Raw genomic sequence first — 16596 nt, 5'->3', positions numbered from 1 at the left:
GGGATCAAAATGGGCTCTTACTATGTCTGTTTTTTAGAGATGTTTTTCACATGAGTTTTAGTGCAAATCATATCCTAAGTATGTCCATCAGAAGCATCTCGGAAAAATATTTCCAACGGTATACCACACTCCCGTAACCGGTTTCTGGATCAGAAGATATGATCGAAATGAATGATTGATTATTGGTTATGCATATTTTGAGGTCATTTGCTGCACACAGGGACAAGTTTAGTACAAAATTAGTTTCTAAAGTAATGGACATGAATTTTAGAAAAGTGAAAGAGGTTTTTGTCAAAAACATACCAAGTAACAAAAACCTCCTTCATTTTATGCACATGTGTTACTATGTGGGATATATCTAGTGATATTTGAAGCCTACATTAAAACAAAACAAATTTTGCATTTGTTTTATTGTTTTAGCCATTGTAGTGCAGTGCCATTTTACAACATATGGAAAGTAATTTTGAGAAACCCAAGGAAATTTTTGTTAAAACCAAGCCATATAACAAAAACTTCTTTCAGTTTATTCATAGGTGTTGTGAATTGGAATATTTGACTAAATATTTACAACCTATTTTTACAGATTTAAATATTTAATGATTTCCTGTTTTAGAGATTGTTTTGTGGCACATATTCTGAGCAACTTGAAACAAATTTCCAAACTTTGAGAGAGGTTTTTCTCAAAAATAACCTTATCTACAAAATCGTCTTTCATTTTTGTAATAGGTGTTATGGTTTAAGAGATACGAGTTCATCTTTGACCCCTATTTTCAGAAATTTGGTCCAAATTTAGTGTAACTGGTTCTATCTTTAGGGAGATGGTTAAGCTCAACTCCCTTAGTATAGGGATGAGCTAATTGTATATATTTTAGGAATTTTAGAGTGTAAAGGGTTTGAATTTTTCAGTAGATAAAAGTTGCTTTTGACTGTGTAAGGCTTTTTCTGAATATTATTTTTAATGGAGCAGTTTTTGCCCTTTAGATTTGGGATCCATCACAGTGTTTAATGTTCAACACGTTTTTCTTGTAAATTCATTTCCATGCTTTGTTTTTTCTGCTAATTTCATTACAACATTCTCTAAGGGAAGTGTTAGGAATCCATCCACACACAATGCTCCTTTCACAATGATTATGTTGTTTAAAGTAGTGGTTATCTTTTCAGAATCCATCCTCTGTTAGATGCTTTGTTGAGTAACCCTGTGGTTCTCTTCTTCTAAAGTTGCCACTATAGATACATCCCCTGACTGATGCCTATAGGGAAGTGGTCTTTTTCCTCTTTCCTTCTCTCATTTACATCTTTTATCTGTTTGAACATTGCACTTACTTTGCCCCAAGTTTGATGGCAGAAACTAGCCTCGATTCTGTTAAAATTGAAAACTAGGGCAAAACATCATGTGGGTCATCTTATTCATGGCTGATAATATTTTTATTAGATTCCTCCCATTGATAGGTGTAGGATCAATATAAATATCATTTGATTCCAATAAGTATTCATGGAGATATGAATTTATTTTGATTTTGGAATTATTATCAAGCCGACCTACAACTCATGTAGGCTCAGAAGGCCAACAGTCTCATCCATTCAAACACCAACGTTGTGTATAAATATAGGAGGAATTTTCCTCATTTGGACTCACTCACCTCATCACATCTCTCTCTCTCTACTGCGTAGAAAAGAGTCTCTTCTCTACTTTGCAGAAAAGGGTCTCTCCCTCACACATGTGAAGCCATAAACTGCTGAAACTGAAGCTGCAACAGCAGAAGTAAAGATTGACCTGAGTGGACTATAATATCTCCTCATATGAACTATGTTGTAGATTCATATGAACCTCCTCTGAAAGCCACAACTTTTGGTGTTGGAATCAAGTCAATCCGACAGACGGTTTGCAAGATATCGACTGCCCTAGTTTAAAGCCAGAAATTGCCAAAACTGAAGCTGCAGTTCTGCAGAAGTAAAGTTTGACCTATGTGGACTAGAATATCTCCTCATATAAACTATACTATAGGTTCATCTGAACCTCCTCTAGAAACCGCAACTTTTGGTGGTGGAATCAAGCCGATCTGATGGTCGGTTTGTGAGATATCATCTGCCCTAGATTGATGATGAAGCCGCTAATGCTGATGCTGCTGATCTAGGGTTTGCTACTGTTGATATGAATTAGATTTATTGTACTATTTCTGTCTACTAAAGTATTGAAGGTAAAAGAAGATTTGATCAAAGGGTTTCCCCACACATTGTGGGGTTTGTCCCTGGCTAGCCACCACATCTTGTGTCTCTTGTCTTGGCTTGTTTTCTGTCGATTGTTTAATGTTATATCTACACTTTACATTATGTACATGTGATTGCTAATCTGTGGAATATAATAAGAAAAAGAAGTAAACTGTTATAAGAATAGAATATACCATAACTTAACATGGTATCAAAGCTGAGGTGAAGACAAAGCCCGAGCAAGAGCAAGAACAATCATCGAAGAGAAGATTAACAAGGCTATGCTAAAAGAACTATGGGGTCCTCAACACTCTTTCCTGCCGAGGATAAGCTCCATGAGAAATCTGACTATCACGGATGCAAGATGTTTATTGATCTAACCCTAGAAGATCAAGGAGTGATGGACCATGTAAGAGGCAATATTGTTGAGCCTCCATCAAATGCATCTGTTGCTGCTTGGAACAAATGGAAAAATGGAGAAGTCAAAACAAAGAAGATCATCCGGGACACTATTGACAAGCATTTGGTGGCCTACATCTCTGAACTAGACACCTCTAAGGAAAGCTATGATAGATTGGTGAGTTTATTTAAAGTCAATGATGCAAATCAAGTTTTTTTCCTTAGAAATAAGCTAAGGGAAATCAAGAAGGGTAAAGATGAGAGTATGCAAGCATACTTCTTAAGAATCACCGAGTTCAAGAATGATCTCCTATCTATTGGGGAGAATATTACTAACAGAGAAATGGCACTCATGACTCTTGGAGGATTACCATCCGAATGGTACATGTTCAGGACTACTCTTCTGAACAATAATATAATTCTTGGTTTCGAGGAATTAATGGCTAGATTCATTTAAGAAGAAATAATGGTAGAAGAGCAACAAATACCCATGCCTAAAGGTCCTCCTGCTGCCTTTTCTTCTCATGCTAAGAAAGGAAATAATTCTGGGACTAAATCAAAAGGAAACGCTGGACCTAAGGGTGGAAGAAAAGGACGATGTTAGATCTACGATAAAGTACGTCACTATGCAAGGGAGTGCCTTGATAGAAAGGACTCACACCATGACAATGATCAAAATCCCTCTGATGACAATCAAAGAAATGACAAATTCAATAGAAAAGGTAAGAGGAGAGTTGGGGATCAAGGAAGAGGACAACCATTCAAGAAGGATATAAATTCCAGGATGTATTAAATGCACCTGACCTCAAAAGGAACCTAGTGTCCATCTCGACAATGGAAGACAAAGGATACAAGGTAACCTTCAGCGATGACAAGGTACGTATATGGAAAAATAATGTTAAAGATGCCTTTACTCTTTGGTTTCGTCTTGATTCATTATATCAAGTTGATTGAAGTCCGCTAGGTGTCACGTCTTATGACACATCTCTTTAGTCCAAATTTTTGCATTGGAGGTTTAACCCCCTTCATTATAAATCTCTACTCGGTGTAAGACAAATGGTGATAGGGATGCCCAAACTCTGAGTAGAGAAAGAAGGTATATGTCCAGGATGTGCTGAAGGAAAGCTCAAAAAGGGCACCATTCCTCTCAAGCCAAAGCAAGACCTTCGATATATTATAGTTGGTTCACTCAGGCATATCTAAGGCTGGCATTAAGAGGGAGACTGCTACACCACATACTCCTGAGCAGAATGGTGTGGTGGAAAGGAAGAACCGTACGATTGTGGAAGTTGTCTCTATGGGTAGATGATGTAACAATGCCTGATGTGGAGGAACCCATGGATCCTATTTATCCACCTGAGCCTTCCTCTTCTAGGAAGAGGCCTTCATGGCTTAGGGGGATAGTTGATGATGCTGAAGGACATGCTGCACCCTAAGGAACCTTCCGTGAAAGTGAGAAACATAACAGGTATCAGGGATACCTGACCATCATGAGCACGATCATATAAAATGGGCCTCCATCATTCTCAAATGTTGTCAAGCATCAAGGATGGAAGGATGATATGACCAAAGAATATGAGTCTATTATGGAGAATGATATCTGGGAAGTAGTTCCCAGACTCGAGGACAATACAATTGTCACTTCTAAATGGCTTTACAAGATAAAGCTGCAGCAGATGGAAGTACAGAATAGTATAAGGCTTGTTTTGTTGCTCGTGGTTTCTCCCAGAAGGAAGGTATAGACTATGATGTGATATTTGAACCTGTTGTCAGATATACGACCATCCGGTTGATGATAGCCCTTGTGGCTTCACAAGGATGGAACCTACATCAGATGGATGTCAAGACCGCGTTCTTGCATGGTTCGATCAAAGAAGAGGACTATGTGGAGCAACTCAAAGGATTTGAGATTTATGATTGAAAATCTCATGTATGTAGGTTGAAGAAGGCTCTCTATGGGCTAAAGCAAGCACCCCAAGCATGGTATGAGAGGATCTATAGCTACTTGATGAAGCTGGGATTCACTAGGAGTGAAGCCGATCCTAACCTGTACCTTAAGGTTGAAGATGACAAGCCTCTCATACTGGTGTTGTATGTGGATGACCTCTTTCTAACAGGTGCATACCCTCTCATTCACAAATGTAAGAGGGAGCTGGCTTCTAAATTTGAAATGAAGAACCAAGGACTTGAAGTGTGGCAGAAGCCAAGGGAAATTTTCCTATCTCAAGGAAAATATGTGGTGAAGATTCTAAAAAGATTTTGTATGATGGACTGTAAGCCTGTGACTACCTCGAGGATCTTAACTTTCAAGAAGTTATATGGTAGTGATGTTAGACCAGATTTGGAAAATTCCTCTGAGTTTCAAAAACTCATTCGCATTGATGTTCTTGGTGAACCTCTGTCTGAACATATGTTTTGTAGTTAGCATTATGAGCTCATATTTGGTTGAGCCTCACTAGATTGGTGCAAAGAATCTTCTAATATGTCTTTAGGACACAATCTCTCATGGATTGAGATACACTACTCAAAATATGAAACTGCATGATTATTTGAATGCTGATTAGGTAGGTAGTGTGGAGGATCACTGGAGCACTTTTAGTGTCGTTTCTCTTTGACTTCTGATTAGATATAATGGATGAGAAGGAAGTAGAAATCAGTTTCCATAAGAACCATCGAGACCAGATACATATCTACAAGTATGATCTTGTATGAGGCAGTCTGGTTGCGAAAGCTCTTTAGTAAGCCCGTTTGGATTTACATTGGATACCACTGTGATTCTCTATAACAACCAGAGGTAGGATTTGATTATTCAAGAATCAAATATTTGTCAATTGCTCTAGTATATAGACATCATCTGGGATATGGTAAGTCGATTGTCAAGGAGGCTCCATTGCATTAAGATGATGTACAGGTTGATACACCTTGTCAAAGCCTTAAGGAAAGATCTAATCTGTGATTTTCTCATATGACTTGGAGTCATCAAGAAACCCTTGTACAAGAGTCCTGCATGTTGCATACATTGAGTTCTAGGAACTCTGAGGGCTTGCGGTTATTACTGGAGCAACATACGACCACAAGGTGACTCACCCTCCCCTGGTGGTGTGCACTAGAACAAGATGATTCACTTTCTTGTGGGACAAGATGATTCGCTCTCTTGTGGAACAGGATGATTCACTCTCCTGTGAGGCCTGGATTGATGTGTTCTCCATGGTGATTGTAGCAGGATTGATGTGTTCTCCTGTGAGGCTTGGATTGATGTGTTCTCCATGGTGATTGTAGCAGGATTGATGTGTTCTCCATGGCGATTGTAGTAGGATTGATGTGTTCTTCTGTGAGGCCTAGATTGATGTGTTCTCCATGGCAACTATAGCAGGATTGATGTGTTCCCCTGTGAGGCCTGGATTGATGTGTTCTCCATGGCGACTATAGCAGGATTGATGTGTTCTCCTATGAGGCTTGGATTGATTTGTTGTCCATGCCGACTGTAGAAGGATTGATGTGTTCTCCATGGCTATTGTAGCAGGATTGATGTGTTCTCCTGTGAGGATGTAGGTTTTAACCCTGTACAGAAATTACCTGCATACGAATTCTTAAACAAAGAAAATAAACAATGCGAGAGCATAACCCATAAAACACATATGCAAAGAGATTTTTCCCTGGATCCCAAAACCGGGACTACCAGCTTGATTTTTCATTATGTTCCTTTCAATGTTACAATACATATTTATACATGCTAAAGCATCCAATACCATGGACCGAAAACCATCGCGTCCAAAAAACATGTGCAAAAATCATGCACAAAACCATAGGTGGGTCCGCCCAACCTAACATATGGTCCAAAACCAAAATTTTTCAGGGCGCTGCCCCGGACCCCATAAAGTGGGGTTACGGGTGTTCTTCAAACCTCCTATTAACTACGTGGAAAGAATATAACACAACCCAACAATCTCCCACTTGTTGTTTTCTTTCCACAGGAGAGCTTAGTCATTTTTTCAGCCCTGAGATTCCCATTGCTTCTCTACACCAAGAGAACTTCTCAGAGCTCACAAATTTTGTCAGTGCATCTGCAGTATTCTTCAAAATGTCCACCTTTACCAGCAACACCTTTCTGTCTTCTATCATATCCCTCACAAAGTGATACTGAACATCAATGTGCTTTGTCTTTGAATGATAAGCAGGGTTCTTTGCCAAGAAAATTACACTTTGGCTGTCACAGTCTATTCTTATAGCTCCCTGTACTAACCCCATACTTGAACACAATCTCTGCAACCAAACTGCTTCCTTGCTTGCATGAGTGGCTGCCATGTATTCTGCCTCTGTAGTTGATAGTGCCACTACAGATTGTTTCTTACTCATCCAACTGACTGCACCTCCAAATAGGTTAAACACATACCCACTTGTAGATCTTCTCTGATCCAGATCTTCAGCCCAGTCTGCATCAACAAAGCCATGAATATCCAACACTCTGTCTAATCATGGTCTTCCTTGGTAGCACAAACCATAATCACTAGTGCCACGCAAATACATGAAAACCCGCTTCACTGCTATCCAGTGCTTCTTCCCAGGTTTTGACATAAACCTGCTCAATACTCCCACTGCATGTGCAATGTCTGGTCTAGTACATACCATTGCATACATTAGGCTACCCACTGCACTTGCATATGGAACACGGGACATGTCCTCTTCCTCTTCTTGTGTCTTGGGACACTGTTCAACAGATAACCTCACACCTACAGGAATAGGAACCTTCACCGGTCCTCTGGAGTATTGTCTCGACATACTTCCGCTGGTTTAACCAGAGCTTCCTCTTTGACTGATCTCTTTTAATTTCCATGCCCAAAATATAGTTTGCAGCACCAAGATCTTTCATGTCGAATTTGGAGGAGAATTGGGTCTTCAAATCCTGGATAATTTCTTTGTCATTTCCAACCAGCAACATATCATCCACATACAAGACCAGATAAACAATACGGTGACCAATTAATTTAAAATACAAACAATGATCTGCTTTGCTTCTGGTGAAGCCAAGTCCCCGTATAAATGTATCAAATTTCTGATACCACATTCTTGGTAACTTTTTTAACCCATACAGAGACTTCTTTAACTTGCATACCAGTTCTTTCTTACCCTTCACCGCAAAGCCTTCAGATTGCTTCATGTAGATTTCCTCTTCCAAATCCCTGTGAAGAAATGTTGTCTTCACATCCATCTCTTCTACCTCAAAATCAAAAGCCGTAGCAACAAATAAAAGTAATCTAATAGAAGTTACCTTGGCAACAGGAGAAAAAATATCACCAAAATCAATTCCTGGCACCTGGGAATAACCTTTTGCTACCAACCGAGCTTTGTATTTCTCCACCTTTCCTTCTGCATTTGTCTTCTTCTTGAACACCCATTTACTGCCAATGGGTTTCCTTCCAGCCGGAAACTCCACCAGATCCCAAGCCTCATTTTTGTGCAAAGATTCCATTTCATCGACCATGACCTCTTTCCAGAGTTTTCCATCCTTTGAATCCACTGCTTCCTTCACATTTCTGGGATCATTATCAGTAACAGACAAAGCAAAATTTGAACTGAAAGCAGATGGACTATACCTTTCTGGCTGCCTTCTTTCTTGAACTGATCTTCTCATAGCCGAAGTTTGTGGCTCTTCATCTTCTAATTCCTCCTCTGCTGCAGAGTCTGATTCTTCCTCCTTTGGCTCAAACTCTATCTTCTCAGGTTCCTTTGGTTGGACTTCATGTTGAATAACATCTTTTACCTCTCTGAACAACACATCTCGGTTGTACACAACCTTCCGTGTGACTGGGTTCCAAAGCTTATAACCCTTTAAACCATCCTTATACCCAATAAAGATGCACTTTTCAGATTTACTATCCAACTTGGTTCGTTTCTCCTTTGGAACATGTACATATGCATCACATCCAAATACCCTTAGATGTGAAAGAGAGGGTTTCTTACCAGTTCATACTTCTTGTGGAGTCTTATCCTCCAACGCCGATGAAGGTGATCTGTTGATCAGGTAACATGCAGTATCCACCGCCTCTGCCCAGAATTCCTATCCTAACCCGGCACCACTGAGCATGCTTCTTGCCCTTTCCATCAACGTCTTGTTCATTCTTTCTGCGACTCCATTTTGCTGAGGTGTATATGGAGTAGTCTTCTGCCGTGCTATACCACACTTCTTACAAAATTCTTCAAATTCCTTGCTGCAAAATTCTCCACCATTATCTGTCCTCAGCACCTTTATCTTCTTCTCTGTCTGATTTTCCACCAGAGCCTTAAATTCTTTAAACCTGTCAAAGACTTCAGATTTCTTCTTAAGAAAATATATCCATGTGTTCCTTGAGAAGTCATCTATGAATGATACATAGTACATAGACTTACCCAGTGATGGAACCTCCACAGGTCCAAATACATCACTGTGCACAAGCTCTAATATCTGTTTCGTCCTCTTACCACCAGAGGGGAAACTCACCCGATTCTGCTTCCCATATACACAATTTTCACAGAAATCAAAATCCAGAGAGCTATTATTCATACCTTCTACCATACCTTTACCATGAAGTATTCGAAGGCCCTTCTCTCCAATATGTCCAAGCCTTTGATGCCACAACATGGTCTTCTCTCCAGAGACCACTAGATTCTCTACTCCATTTTCAGGAACCATAGAACTATTGCACCCATCAACAACAGTGCTACCTTGCAGCTTGTAAAGAGTTCCAATCCGAACTCCCCGCATTAATATCAGTGCTCCTCGAACCATCTTGCAAGTATCTTCCTCGAACACCGTCTTTACACCTGCATCATCCAACTTGCTTACAGAAATCAGATTTCTGGCCAATGCAGGAATATGTAGAACACCTGGAGGTGTTCTAACCCTTCCACCTTGCAACTTCAACTTTACTTTTCCCCGACCAATGATTCTAGCCTTCCTATCATCTCCTAATAAGACATCACCACCATCGTATTTCTCATACTCGCAGAACCACTCTCTATGGGGAGTGAAGTGAAAGGATGCACCTGAGTCAATCAACCATGCCTCATGATCTACATGTGTACTTAAAGAAGCCAAGTACACATCCCCACCTTCATCTGAGGTGGTTTTCGCCTCTGCAGAAAGAGCATCATCAGATCCCTTTCCTTTATCAGAAGCTTTAGATTTATAATCCCTTCTGAAGTGCCCTTCCTTTCTGCATTTCCAGCACACCACCTTTGTAGGTTTTCCTGGAGATTTAGATCTCCCTCTAGATTTAGATCTCCCACTCGATGACTTATTTTTGTTTCTGTTCTGGGACCGTCCTCGTACAGACAAGGCATCAACATTCTGGTTGTCCATATTTTTTCGTCTCATCTCCTCCGTCAGCAAGGCTGAGACTATTTCATCAAATTGCAAAGCAGTTGCATTGCTACCTATTAAAATAACCAGACTATCCCACGAATCTGGTAGAGAACACAACAGACTAATGCACTTATCTTCATCTGAAATTTTAATATCAACAGATAATAACTGACTTACCACAGTATTAAACACATTCAGATGCTCTGTCACCAAGTCTCCGTCTTTCATCCTCAGGTTATACAGCTTTTTCCGCAGGAACAGTTTATTCACCAGAGACTTAGATTGGTACAAAGTCCCTAACTTGACCCACAAAGCCTTTGTCGTAGCTTCCCCTGATACATTCAACAATATTGAATCTGAGACACACAATCGTATTGTGCTCTTTGCCTTTCGATCCAACTTCTTCCATTCTTCATCGGTCACTCCCAATGGTTTAGTACCCGGATCTATCGCGATCCACTGATCTTTATCCACCAACAGATCCTACATCTTGAGTTTCCACAACTCAAAATTCTGACCATTGAACTTCTCAATCTCTATCTTTCCACTGCTCGCCATCTTCTTTCACCACTAGAATCGATCTCGCAGATCTCCCACTGAACAGGGTCTACCATAGGCCCAAGCGAAACCCCTCAGCAACAAAGGCATCCCATTGAAGCCAAAATAGCTCTGCTACCAAATGTAGGTTTTAACCCTGTACAGAAATTACCTGCATACGAATTCTTAAACAAAGAAAATAAACAATGCGAGAGAATAACCCATAAAACACATATGCACAGAGATTTTTCCTTGGATCCCAAAACCAGGACTACCAGCTTGATTTTTCATTATGTTCCTTTCAATGTTACAATACATATTTATACATGCCGAAGCATCCAATACCATGGACCGAAAACCATCGTGTCCAATACCATGGACCGAAAACCATCGCGTCCAAAAAACATGTGTGAAAATCATGCACAAAACCATAGGTGGGTCTGCCCAACCTAACATATGGTCCAAAACCCCTTATTAACTACGTGGAAAGAATATAACACAACCCAACAAAGGATAGGATTGATTAGTTCTCCTATCGAGGCATCCTAACCATGCAGTCTGGGACTCATGGGAAGTACCTTTCATCTGATCAATGAGTAGGGAAATGAAGTTAGGGACCATAGTAGTACTGATGGATGCATCGTTGTATCTACCGTACTCCCTATGCTAGGATGACCTCCATTGATCTGGGATCAATGATACTGGTTTGGGACCAGTGGTAGGAGTTGTACCATACTATGACACTGACTTCGGGTCAGTTGAGACTGGTCTGGGACCAGTGGTACATACTTTGAGACTGACTTCGTGTCAGTGGAGTACTGGTCTGGGACCAGTGAGAGTGGTACATACTATGACACTAACTTCGGGTTGGTTGAGATTGGTTTCGGACCAATGGTATGAGTGGTACTTACTATGAAGCTGACTTCGGGTCGGTTGAGGCTGGTTTGGGGCCAGTGGTACACACTCTGAGACTAAATTTGACTCAATGGATGATGATACTGGTCTGGGACTAGTGGAGTTGTACTCACTATGACGTTAACTTCAGGTTGGTTGAGACTGGTCTGGGACCAGTGGTACATACTTTGAGACTGACTTTGAGTCAGTATGATACATCCTCAATCATTTCTTCTTCTTCATAATTCAGACAAAAGCAGAGCAAAACAGAGCAAAGCACAGCAGAACGGAACAAATCAGAGCAGCGCATAACAGAGCAGAGCCATACAGATTAGTACAAGGCAGAACAAGACAAAGCAGAACAGGCATAATAGAGTAGAGCAGGGAAAGGGTCAAGTTGTATAGGGAAATGCATTTGATGGATGAATAGTAACGACCCATAGACAGATTGTAGATGAAGTTCTCCCTACTTGAGAAGGAGTGTTAAAATTGGAAACTAGGGCAGAACTTCATGTGGGTCATATTACTCATGGCTGATAATATTTTTATTAGATTCCTCTTCTCGAGAGGTGTAGGATTGATATAAATATCACCCGATTCTGATAAGTATTCATGGAGATATGAATTTATTTTAATTATGGAATTATTATCAAGCCGACCTACAACTCATGTAGGCTCAGAAGCCCAACAGTCGCATCCATTCAAACACCAATGTTGTGTATAAATAGAGGAGGACTTTTTCTCATTTGCAATCACTCATCTCATCACATCTCTCTCTCTCTCTAATGCACAGAAAAGAGTCTCTTCTCTACTGCGTAGAAAAGGATCTCTCCCTCACACATGTGAAGCTGGAAGCTCCTGAAACTGAAGCTGCAACTACAGAAGTAAAGATTGACCTACATGGACTAGAAGATCTCCTCATCTAAACTATGCTATATGTTCATCTAAACCTCCTCTAAAAGCCGCAACTTTTGGTGCTGGAATCAAGTCAACCCGATGGACGGTTTACAAGATACCGGCTACCCTAGTTTGAAGTCAAAAGCTGCCAAAACTGAATCTGCAACTGTAGAAGTAAAGTTTGACCTACGTGGAGTAGAAGATCTCCTCATCTAAGCTGTGCTATAGGTTCATCTGAACCTTCTCTGGAAGCCACAACTTTTAGTGGTGGAATCAAGTTGATCCAACGGTCGGTTTATGAGATATCGTCTGCCCTAGTTTGATGATGAAGCTACTAATGCTGATGTTGCTGATCTAAGGTTTGCTACTGCTTATATGAATTAGATTTATTGTACTATTTCTGTCTACTGAATTATTGAAGATAAAAGAAGATTTGATCAAAGGGTTTCCCCACACATTGTGGGGTTTTTCCCTGGCTAGCCACCACATCTTGTCTCTCTTGTCTTGGTTTGTTTTCTATTGATCGTTTAATGTTCTATCTACACTTTACTTTATGTACATGTGATTGCTAATATGTGGAAAATAATATGAAAAAGAAGTAAACTATTATAAGAATAGAACATACCATAATTTAACAGATTCTGTAGCCTGATGTTCCCTTCTCCTGTTGTTTTCGACCGACAAATTTCAATCAAGTCCTTGTACTTCATAGCTAGCCTAAGATTCACTTATTGCAGACACGTTTTGTTGGCAAAGAGAGAGCCCCCTCTGGTCTGGTAGGGCTAGATGCCAGATGAAAAGCTTGGTCTGTGGTTACCTCAGAATTGCCTCTTCTCAGCCTTGAGGTTCATTTTGAGTGCTAACAGATCGCATGTGGGATATTGGCTTTAAGGGTAACACTAGACCATATCTCTTCTCTCTCTCTCTCTACATCCGTCACCCCAATGTTATTCTTGTCCTCTTTCTTCAATTCTGACATTTTACCATCAATATTGAGTTTCTCTTCTAAAAATGAAATAAGCTAAAATTCAAATTATAAGGCTAATTATTGATTAATTCCTCTTTTCCACCTTCTGCAACAATAAACAATGTAGGAGTGTAAACCTTTTCTCAACTCCAACGAACCAATGTTATAATGATAACATATAAGGCAAAATGTCCAACCTGAATATATGGAAAGTAGATGTCTCTCGAAATACACTTAAGTTGATCTTCGTTCCAAGAACTTGACTTTGACTTGGATATATCAACCTGTCAACATTCCAAAATAGTACATTATTCATCAAAAATCAATATATTGAATACATATGCGTAAACACCTAAATATCATTGCATTTGATTATGATATTAGTAATTACCATAAGTTGCACATTCTACTTCAATATCATCTTAGATAATTATATATTATCTTTTACAGATTGATATACCAATCATTAGCCATTATGACCTAAATTTGAACTTCTAAAAGTCGCCACCTTGAACAAGGATTCTACTGTAATAGTTACACATCATATTTCAAACTCAAATAGCTACTTACACTCATCATTTTCCAATGACCGCAATATTAATTGTGTAAAAAGGGAATTTCAAAAATCACTAATAGCATTAAGAAATTCTAACATGAAAAGAGCTTTCTAATAATGTTCACCTAGAAGCTGTAAATTTGTACTCAAATCTTCTTTGAAGCTTGATATTTCAACAATAATATAAGCTCATGATTTCTTAGAATATATCATGGTGCCTAATGAAATCTCAAGTTTTCTCCATAAATTACAAACAATAATTGTCAATAAGGTTTAGTAGCTTGGGTTATTGGTAGGAAGAATCACTATTTTCCCCATCTAGGTTTAAATCCCACTTGTGAGATATTCATAATATTCACTCCTCCTGAGCTAATTGTTGAATGGGGATTTTCATGAGCCAAGAGGAATATCTTACTCTTGCTTAGGGTGAGAGACTGAGGAAATTGGTTACATGTTTGAGAAAAAAGAAAGTACAAACAAGAAATTTTCCCACACCATCAGAAGAATTTCCAAGAAAATATATAATTCAAGTGTCTATTATACCACTCAAAATTATTGAATTGAGTCATTGAAATAACTAACTACATGCTATTGAAAATAATAAAAAACTTAATGTAAATTCCAATTATCACTAAACATTTGGGAAGTGAATCTCAATTACATCAAATCGTCATCAAAACGTTAAAATAAGCTAAAGGATGAAGGTAATTTTCCTTCAAATTTTAGACTGCTTACCAAACTAACCATGATACACATTATAATGATTGGACTAAGGATGCCCTTGGTGTTCCAATATCTCATAGTTTTGTTATCATTTGATTCAAATGTTTTATAATTTTTATAGATCAATATACAATTTTGGCATTAATGACATTTCCAAAAATTGTTTCTTCAGTCATCATTTCTTTTTATTCCACTAATTCAGAACCTTAGAAATGATATTATGGTATATAACCACTTGGCCTATGTGAGAGTGTTTCATCGTGAACCTTGAAAATTTGTGAATAATTAAAATGCATTGCAAGTGACTTTATATATAGCAACAAATATCTTATTCTTTTTTACATACTTAGCATATGATTATAAGAAAAATAGTTTTCAAACATTTGGAAAAGCAGATCTAGAACTGCCAATGAAGCTACAACTAAATCACTATAATAAAACTAAATAGTTGCATAATCAAGACAAAAACCACTTCCATAGAATCTTACACAAAGGGCATGAAAACATTAACATACAAACACTTCAAATCGCATACCTTTGTAAAACTCCAATGAGGAGACATTCCAAGTTCTTCCTGTGAGAGATCCCTTATGTTTCTTGTTCTTTGTAAACACACCATTGGTGAACATATAGTAATGTATACTTTAGTCGCATTGACCTAGCAGAATTCAAGCTATTTTGAAAGGGACAAATTAACCCCTTTATTGTATTTATCTAAGAAAAACATGCATATAAGGTTTTAACTTTTCATCCATTGTTGGTAGAATGAGAGATGAAAAATACACACCATCGAGATTTGATTTTCTTTGGATTTTTGCACAAGCATGTCCTTTTTGAGTTTCAACATAACAACTTTTTTTGACATTCTTGTCTTTGATGATATAACCAACCGGACAAACAATTTCTTAAGAAGAATTAAACACTATTGTAACTCAAATCTTGAGTCTAGAGATAATCATCATAATTTCATACAAGAAACTTGCCAATTATAACAATTATAAATATTATAAATTATAAATCTTCATAAGCCCTCCAAAACCGTACATTCCAAAGAATGGCTGCAAAGAAAATATTTTATTAGAGGAAATCTCAAGCAACAAGCCACACATAAAAAAATCATAATTTTTGTTTTTGAAACCACGTAATGTACTTATAAACCAAATAGACTAAGAAAACCAAAATACTTCAACCTTGACACAAATGTTTGAAAGAAAATTACATTTACAGTTTGATCTTAATATATGCTCTTCAGTTAGAATTTAGGATACTCTAATCCAAAATTTATATTAAAATTCCAATGTTTGTTAATTCTTTAGTGAAATTCTACCTTGAAATGTCCAATAGTGATAAGAATGCCTTACCAAGCAACCCCACATAAGGTAATTGGCTCATTTTCATACAAGCTAAATGATTTCATATTTCCTTAGCATGCATAGTTGTATGCACATGAAACTTTTGCATGCACCTACTCAGCTATTAAATATTGTGAATATAAAAATTTGGCTGCCAAATTTACATGATTTTGTTAAAGGCCAACTAGTATAAGCCAAATTGGTAATCAGAGTGGAAAATAAAATGGAAAGTAAAATTAAAAATCTAGTAGCAACATGAAAAATTTATCCTTAAATCGTTCCCAAGTACCAGTAGACACAAATGATGAAAAATAACAATTAGAAACAAAGTATTAGAAACTCAAATTTCATTCAAGATAAGTGGCAGACAAAAAAAATTACACAAATGAGATATAGAGGAATCAAAAGATGTTAGTTTTCTTAAATATGAATGTATTCTAATATTTTACTTCATAATTCTTTCATATTCTAGTTTCCATTGATGGAGGATATCTTCCTCATTTAACTAAAAATGGAGCTGAGAAGGAATTAAAATATTCTAGCAAAGACGAGATACAATTTTTACTGATATTTCTAGTTCAACCACTAAATTATAAATTTTATGATTTAGTGCTCATATAATGTCTTCTACTTAGTACTAAGGACCAAAGGAACTTAGTTTTCTCAACTATGAATAGATTCCAACTCTTTTACTCAATCCTTTCAACTTGTAATTTTCCTT

This window comes from Pinus tabuliformis, chromosome 5_2 (genome assembly GCF_031772625.1).
Source record: "Pinus tabuliformis cultivar Carrire ecotype Pingquan chromosome 5_2, CPIR1, whole genome shotgun sequence".
Lineage (NCBI taxonomy): Eukaryota > Viridiplantae > Streptophyta > Pinopsida > Pinales > Pinaceae > Pinus > Pinus tabuliformis.
The sequence above is the reverse complement of the archived record's forward strand: the minus strand, read 5'-3'. Positions refer to the sequence as shown.